At 36.8% G+C, this 8,697-nt stretch overlaps 1 pseudogene; it reads right to left on the bottom strand.

Moving 5' to 3' along the window:
- Positions 1 to 688: 688 nt before the first annotated feature.
- Positions 689 to 4,833, bottom strand: LOC113300209 (annotated as a pseudogene).
- Positions 4,834 to 8,697: the final 3,864 nt, after the last annotated feature.

Below are 8,697 nucleotides of genomic sequence, written 5' to 3'. Positions count from 1 at the left end.
TTTAGACTGAAGATGGTTCTGCGGTTTAAGCTTTCTAATGCAAGGGTTATAACCCGAGTAACTGTCCAATAAGGATAGTAAAGCGCCTGTGGACGCAGCGTCTATAATCCGATCAGTATCCAATTTTTGAGAAGAGTTTCTCGTGGGTCCTGTTGACGGCTTATTGTTGCCAGATGATAGTGGTTGTAGCATGATATGCCGTGAGTTTGGCTGAGTTAGCTCCTTAAAAGTTGCCCGTTGGTTGTGTGGCAACATCCCTTGGATGTTGACACGTGGCCGTCGGGTATTTTGCCCACACAAACGTCGAGCTCGGTCACGCGAGCTTATAACCCAAGTGGGGACATTAAGATGGTTGAACGCTGGTCGGGTTTCACTCGGTAGGCGCTGGTGTGCACAATATGTTGACTCGCCCGCTCCAAGTCGGGAGTTGGTCGCATTGTCCAGACGTAGGCTTGGGCTGTGTGATCAACAATAGTGGAGGGCACCGCGTCAGGATGGTTTCACAAAGCAACGAGCACCTCCCACTCTTGACAGTGGAAGATGTGCCCCAGTTCCAACTCAGCCTGGTGAGCGAGTCAGTTGAAGAACCACGTTTTTTTAAAAAATTGTTATATGCAATCCAGCCGACGAACGCATTTGACTTCAGTTAGAATTTTGTGTCATATTGCTCCGGCAGTATGCATGGCGATTTTGTTCTTTTTCTTTTTTCTAGTAACGAAGGAAAATATGGATTATAAAATTATTAAGTTACATCAAGTTTATCTCTAACTAGAGACCGAAGCCAATTAGGCAAATCTTGCGACCAAACTACAATATTCTGGCTGTGTCCAGCATCCTTTGCCAGAAGATCAACTGCTTCATTAGTTTCTGTAGAACCTTCCTTCCGAACCCAACTATCAGAAGTACTAAATAAATTGCGACAATCACTAATAAATTGCCTCTAGCATTGCCTCGTACAGTCAACCAGTCCATTCCAGATTGTGTTATTTGGCTGACTTCAGCATCAATTTTGACATGCTTACTGTGAAACACAACATCACATCTCATTCTCCAAATCTGCCACATAGCGAAACCTGCATTTTTTGAATTCCTCAAATTAGAAGCAGAGAAAGAGATGATACACACAAACTAGCAAACAGAAAGTATAGCAGTCAAGTAAGTGGTAGCTTATGGACACACCTGGGTTCCCAATGTTTATTGGTCCAGTGTTTTCTCCTTCCATCAGGCGAATAAGGCCATCAACCTGCAAAAAAGTATAGAGAGAGATCAATGATTAGGCAGTCCAAATAACTACTTCAGAAACAGCACGGGGACTTGACACTGAGAATATAGATTCGGGCATACCATGTCAGAAACATAACAGAAACTTCTGGTTTGTGTTCCTGGAGCTTGAACAGTAACGCTTCACCTCTGCAAAAAACAACAGCTTCAGATTTACTGCAGAACTATAGAATTCGATCAATTCGGGAAAAACAACAACTTAGTGCATCAACCTAGAGTTGTTCTTGTATACTGAAACTGGAATAACTGGACAGAGTTACGGCTCCAGCTCACAGTCGATTGTAAGATAAAAGCATACTGAACAAACTGTGAAACAAAATTGTGAAGTTACCTTAGTGCTTAAGCAATGAAATTGCTGATCACACCTCCATTCATCAATATTCATGCGAGGTCCATAGGTATTGAAGATCCTAGCAATGCCGATTTCTGCGACAGAACAAAATTATCAAGAGAGTGAGGAAGAGCAATAATATGAGTAATATTTGTACTAAAGTTGCAGGTACATCCTGTACAACACCTATGCCGTGCTTCCTGTGATAATAAAACATGAAAGTTTCAGCTACACATTTTCCCTCATCATAGCAACTCCTGACACCTGAAATACAAGACATAATATCAGACTAAAGCTTTGTGTGCATCCACTAACAAACAAACCCATTCTACTCTACCAATCAATGAAAGCAAATTACGTATGGAGTATCTTACCAAACACGTGATGTACAACCCAAATTTAAAAACACGAAAGGCAGTGCAAACACAAGGTTTGCAAGGGCAGCAAAAGAAACCATTAAGATTAGTAAATTACAGCTTGGTTTTTGCAAAGACATGTGTTCTAGCTAAACAAATTGTCCAAACAGCAAGTTTCTGGTATCATCATGTAATCATAATACAGGGCAAGCTTGAAATCAAAGATGTGACAACTAAAATCAGTGAAATACCATTCATATGATAATTTTGTTTTAAGGGATAGTGTCATTCATATGAATAACTAGCAAGACTATGCATCTCTGCCGGAACACCACACGAAATTTAAAACCAAAGAAATAGAGACATATGAAAAGTGAACATACCAATAGGGTTTACATTGCCCCAGTAATCCTCAGTTTGGGGATGCACAAGTGGGTCTCGATACACCTCAGAAGTTAATGTGAGTAAAATCCTGTTCAAAATACACAAACTGTAAGGAATGACTAAGATGACAGAAACAAAGTAATAGCCACAAGTGAGTAATTCCTCTGACCTTGCTCCAACACGCTTGGCAAGTCCCAGGATATTCAATGTGCCGATGACATTTGTCTTGATGTCTGTCAGATTATCGTAGTACACCAGTTAAAACTACCTCTAAATTCAGAGTAGCTTCTTTGAAAAGCACCTCAACTACTGGGATTACAGTATGACAAAAGACAATTTCATAATACAAGATATGCTTCTTCGACAGGATAATATGGTACACGGTTATTCAGTATGAAGCATAATAAAATAATAACTCGGGAAGGAAGAGTCGAGCATCACGGGAACACATTTGTTTAAGAATGATTTTCTGTTTCCAAACAAACACATCCAGTAACTTTGATTTTAGACATTTTACATACTGCAACCACACAATGAAGGGCTTGACATTCTTCCATATCTGTCTACCACTAGCAGCAGTGCCTTCATTAAACCACTGAACAATATACTCTTCCTCCAACACATATTCATCATAGAGTCTTTTCAGAACTAATGCTACCTCCTTCACAACCTCAGGGCCAGACTTTTTGCAGAAAGCATCAATAGCTCGCAGAAGAAGAATCTGCAGCCCTTCATTATCATGAGTTGCAGCAGCAAGGTAGTTCTTCTTCGTCGTCACTTCCTTGGAAAACCCATTGTTTACAACACCTCCAAAAAGTGCGTCAATAAGGGCGTTCATGACATCCTATAGGGAATTAGAACTCCCATTCAGAGATCCTAAAAAGGATTTCAACTTTCCAACACTGCAACCCTTTGGATTCCCTTGATCTTCTCAACTAGTTGTTTGTGAGCACCAATGCCATTAGCTGACTTGCCATTTTGAGTTACAGTGGAAGATTTTGCTTTAGGTTCATCATTGGCAGCAGCAGCAGCATCTGAACCATTAGTAGGAGCTGCAGCTTTCTTTGCAACAGGTTTAGGCTTTTCCTTTTTAGCCTCCACTGTGGTAAGCATAACAGCCCTGACAGAACTCAATTGTTCTTGTATACGTTTTCGAGCTGCTTCCAATGATGTATCAGTAACCCACTGAACATCCTCCTCTTCCTCCTCATGTGCAGCATTGTCATCAGCAGCCTAGCCTTCTTTTAGTCTTTCTTTCTCAGCCCTCCACATTGCCTTGTACACATCTTTTCCTCCCTTCTTCTGCACAGGAGGATTCTTCATTATGAAAGCTGTGAGCTTGTCCCTTATGTCAACGTCAGAAACAAAACCACAGGCAGCACATTTCAGTTGGATCATCTTGGTTTTGGTGATGATAATCTCAGTCTCAGGGTTCCCGGCTTCCCGCATCCATAACACTGGCAAACTTCTTAATGAAGTTTTCAAGCAAACCAGCAAGCTTAGCAGTGTCATGGGCACCATTCACAAGAGCAACTCCAGTTTTTTCATCAAATTTGGACTGTTCACCGAGCTCATAACCAAAATATTTGGTGGTGTATGACGCAGGCCTGGCCAATGCTTTTGCTATGTCAACCATGTTTACCACATTAGTCCTTGCCATTTCCACGACCTTCAATCTTCGTTTACATCCTTGGCATCTTGTACCTGTAAAACGCATCATTGTCGTTACCAGCACATATGTTCTGCAACGCCATCCTTCAAATATGAATAGAGTGTGTGATATTAGAGAGAACAATAATAAGCTTCTTTTGTGAGACGGGTTTCTTCTCCGTTCACGCATAGAGGCTTGGTACTTATCTTCCTACAAATGTATAAATGAAGACATATAAGTACATGACTGCAAAAATAACAAGTGTAAATATTCAGTAAGGTAATTGGAAAAGTTAATATACTCACAAACATACTATGGCAGAATATATTGTCTTATTGGGATAAAAGCAACAAAAAACTACACAAGAGACACCCACCCAAAGATTGTATTAACAATAACAATTCGGAAAAACTTATACTAAAAAAGGGTTCAGTAAAACAATGCTGAAAATATAAATTAAGCACAAGTAACACATTGTCTGAACATTTTGGATGCATTCATTTCTAATAGTTGAAGTGTGAGACCCGGACCATCAATCTTTAACTAATGTAATCAGCACTGCCAACAGTCATAACTAATAAACTTCCAAATCACAGATTGCAGGTAACTATTGCATAGAGTTGAATGACAAACATCAATGAACAAAAAACTTACACAGACTGTGAGTTGGTGAATTCATAAAATTAACTGTATGTGAATTCATCAAATTGAATTTGAAAGAAACTTGCCAGAAAATCGATCTGAATTTAAGCTTGAAACCCACCCTTCAGAAGTGGAACGGAAATCGAGGAGGGATTCTTGAGATTCCAGATTTTATCTAAAACCAGCTGACGAAAAGAGAAAGGGTCAACACCCTTTCAAGTTGTTTACAGATATTAACACCCGCACAACACCCGTACCTTCAACTGACACCTCAGCTAGTCCCCACTTCTCAACCACCTTTGAACGATAACTTTAAACGGCAGGGACAGTTTTATAAGTTTTGAAAAAACGGGTCACGAATGTATATCGGCCCATAAATTTGGGATAAAAATAACTAATTTCCAAAAACAAATCCCCAAAATTTATTCGGAAAAGGAAACATATATGCTGAGATAATAAAGAAAAGATTATGAGGGCATTTTCACCAACTTCATGTTTTTCTTTTTTGTTTTTGTAAAAATTAATAAAATAACATACAGGACAACAAACATGTTTTTGCATTTATACTGAGATATGATTTTATTGACATTTATAAATGAATAAGATATTTTATAAAAATATAAATCATACCCAAATGGAATGGAAGTCATATAGTATTATATAATTGAATGTGATCAAACATCTTATGATCAATCTTCTCCATCAGCCATATCGAATTCGTATATTCAGTAAATTGATAATGTTGCAAATTACCCGATTAACATGTTGGATTCTCATATTGACAGTATTTTTTAATGAAGGATTTGTTAAAGGAAGAATGACTACGAAAGCGGTAAACGACGCTATAATCAAAACCATCAAGGTGAAGTAATATTTTTATTTACATATGTTTGATATCGTGATTCTTGATGTATTCAAACGTACTTATCTCGTTGATTTATATTTTTCCAGGTTGAAAAAACAGAGATCATTGATTGTTATGATATTCACAGACAACCTAGTCTTAACCATCTTTTGCTTTATAATCATACGATACAGGTTTAGCACATATGCTTACATACTTTTTCTTATAATATATATAGATAGAAATTACTTAACTTTTATTGGTATGAAACAGCTGAGACCAAGTTTTTACCCAAAAGGAATGAAATCAAGTAATTTGGGGACGTTTCAACTTGCACAAACTTGGCATAAGTATGGATCATGTCCAGAAGGAACTATCCCTATCCGGAGGAAAGGAAAATATTACAACCCCACATTTTTGCGTAAACATTATTATCCAAGATTATCACCTACATCACGATCAAACAACATTATAAATAACAATACGACCCGCGAGGTATATATAAACACATATCATTGTTATTATCAATTTATTTTTTGTACGTGTAAATATATTGATTTAGTGATTAAGATATGTGTTTTTACAGTACGCTATAATTGAGGCGTGAGGTAATTTTCTTGGAGCAAGAGCATAGATAAATCTTTGGAAACCATTTACTGAAACAAATGAAATGAGTACATCTCAAATTTGGATTGCATCTGGTGAATACCAAGATCTCAATACTATTGAAGTTGGATGGCATGTAAGATATTCATCTAAATTTATGTGTAAATGAATTTATAAAAAAAAATTTGGGGCACAATGTAATTTTCAGATCTGGTTTAATTAGGTGTCCCAAGACATATATGGTGACGACCAGCCAAGACTTTTCGCACACTGGACAGTAAGTATCATTATTTGTGTTTATATGAATGGCATGGTGATGAGGATGTCTTGGAAGGAAGTCTGTTATTGTTTAGTATTGTTTATTTAAAAAGATCGAAGTACTTAACTATTTTTTCTGGCATAGACGGACGGATACACGAGGTCGGGTTTCTTCAACCTCCTTTGCGATGGTTTCGTGCAGACATCGTCGGATTTCTCTCTTGGTTGCAATTTCACAGAGGTGTCCACTTTCAATGGAGACCAAAAAGATGCCACCTTCGGTATTCTAAAGGTATGTGAGTATATGTGACCAAATCTTTAGATCCATTATCAACTTAGATCCAAAAATAAACATCGAATAACTTGGCAGGACCGAAGTACTGGACATTGGTGGGTACTAATGCAAGGTCTTTCTGTCGGTTATTATCCTAGCTCTCTCTGTAAGGAATTATCAAAAACAGTAACATCAGTACAATGGGGGGGGGAGAAGTTATTATTAATAATAATAAAGGACGACACACTTTGACTCAAATGGGTAGCGGGCATTTCCCTTCTGAATGTGGTTTGAATACATCGAGTTATTTTAATTGGGTTCAAGTATTTGATGAAAATAACATAATAAATACACCTGAAAATCTTGTGAAAGAAGTTACAAATCCAAACTGCTATGATTTGGAAATTGACAGTGACCATTATAGTACAAATGGTTATGGTTTTTATTATGGAGGTCCTGGTTATAATGATAAATGTCAATAATTAAGCGTATTGTCCCTCCTTCCTAAAAAAAATGAGGCTTTTCCTTTCTAAATTTTATGATAATGGTTGGTCTATTATTCAATAAGAGGGTTTTTTCTTATTACCAGAAATGGATTGCACGTGAATAAGTTAATGATTTATATATCTCGATTATTCTGTAAAATCTTTTCAATTATTGTAACGACGCGGATTTTTTTACAGTGACATAAGTTGAACGAACGAAAATTTAGGCTTGGAGTTTTCGCTCACAAATTTAGAATTTTCCTCGATCACAAAAAAACAACAATAAAAAAACAAAACAAAAAAAAACAAAAAGGGAAAAGAAAAATAACATCGTTCATTTTAATTAACCTATTAACTGTTTTCGAATTGTTGCGTATTTCATATTTTGTACAATATATGGATATTTTTTAATCCCTTGCACCTTGAATCAGTAAGCGTGGACAAACAAGACATTTACCCAACTACCAAAATTTTACCCAAACTATTGTTAGTCGTGACAAACCTATTTTGTCTGCTGGATCTAGCGAAAACCATTTCCACGATGAACAAAGCTAAAGTAAATCTAAAGTAGTAGTCTATAAGAATTAAAGGAAGGAATACCGATTATTAGGCAGTATTCTTAGATAAGGAATATTCCTACACAAGGTAATATTCCTAGATAAGGAAATATACCTAGAAAGGGAATATTTTCTAGACAATGTAATATTCCTAGATAAGGAAATATACCTAGACAAGGAATTCTTTCTATAAAAGGAATTATTCCTAGATAAAGAAATATACCTAGAAAAGGTATTATTCTTAGATAAGGAAATAGATACCTAAGAGGTTTTGGAAACCTTTAAAAATATAAATAGAGATGATTAGCTCATAGCTAAGACATCTAAAGTGTGGTTTGTGATACAGCCACACCTAGATAAGAGAGGGAGGTTTGTGAGGCAAATCACCTACAGATAAGTTTGTGAGGCAATTAATTTTTGTAAAAGCAAGCTTAGCAAAACAGTTAAATATTATTTATTGTTTAGAGAGATTGTGAGCGTAACAAAGAGAGAATTGTAATAGTTTTCTTGTTCATAATCTAGAGAAGATATATTTCTTCGAACTGGTTTCTAGTATGTTCTGTTTTCTAGTTTTCTTTTATTATTATTCTGAATTCCGCCTCTATAATAATAGTCACCAAGGTACAGAGATCAATAGTATCAAGTTGGTATCAGAGAAAGGTTTGTTTATTTTAGGGAAGATTCTTGTGGTTTATGGTTTTCTCTAGATCTCTCTACAAAAAAAACTTGGTGAGGTACTCGAGAAGCAAGAAGACGTTTAAAGAACAAGGAATCTAATATGGGAAAGTCAGTTGATGATCCTAAGCAAAGAGAACCACAAACTACGGAAGAGAAGGTGGCTGTGCTGGAAACAGACATGAAGTCTTATACACCCAAGATGAAGACGAAGCAAAAGATTACGTTTTCATCTGATGTTTTTGAAGAAAAGGACGAGTAAGAAGAAGAACCACTCGCAGAAGATTGCATTATGGAGCGAATAGTGACTAAGACAAGACGAGAAGATATGAACGCTTTTCAAATTAGACGTC

The sequence above is a fragment of the Papaver somniferum genome, chromosome 7 (assembly GCF_003573695.1).
Source record: "Papaver somniferum cultivar HN1 chromosome 7, ASM357369v1, whole genome shotgun sequence".
NCBI classification, from domain to species: Eukaryota; Viridiplantae; Streptophyta; class Magnoliopsida; order Ranunculales; family Papaveraceae; genus Papaver; species Papaver somniferum.
The sequence above is the reverse complement of the archived record's forward strand: the minus strand, read 5'-3'. Positions and strand labels throughout refer to the sequence as shown.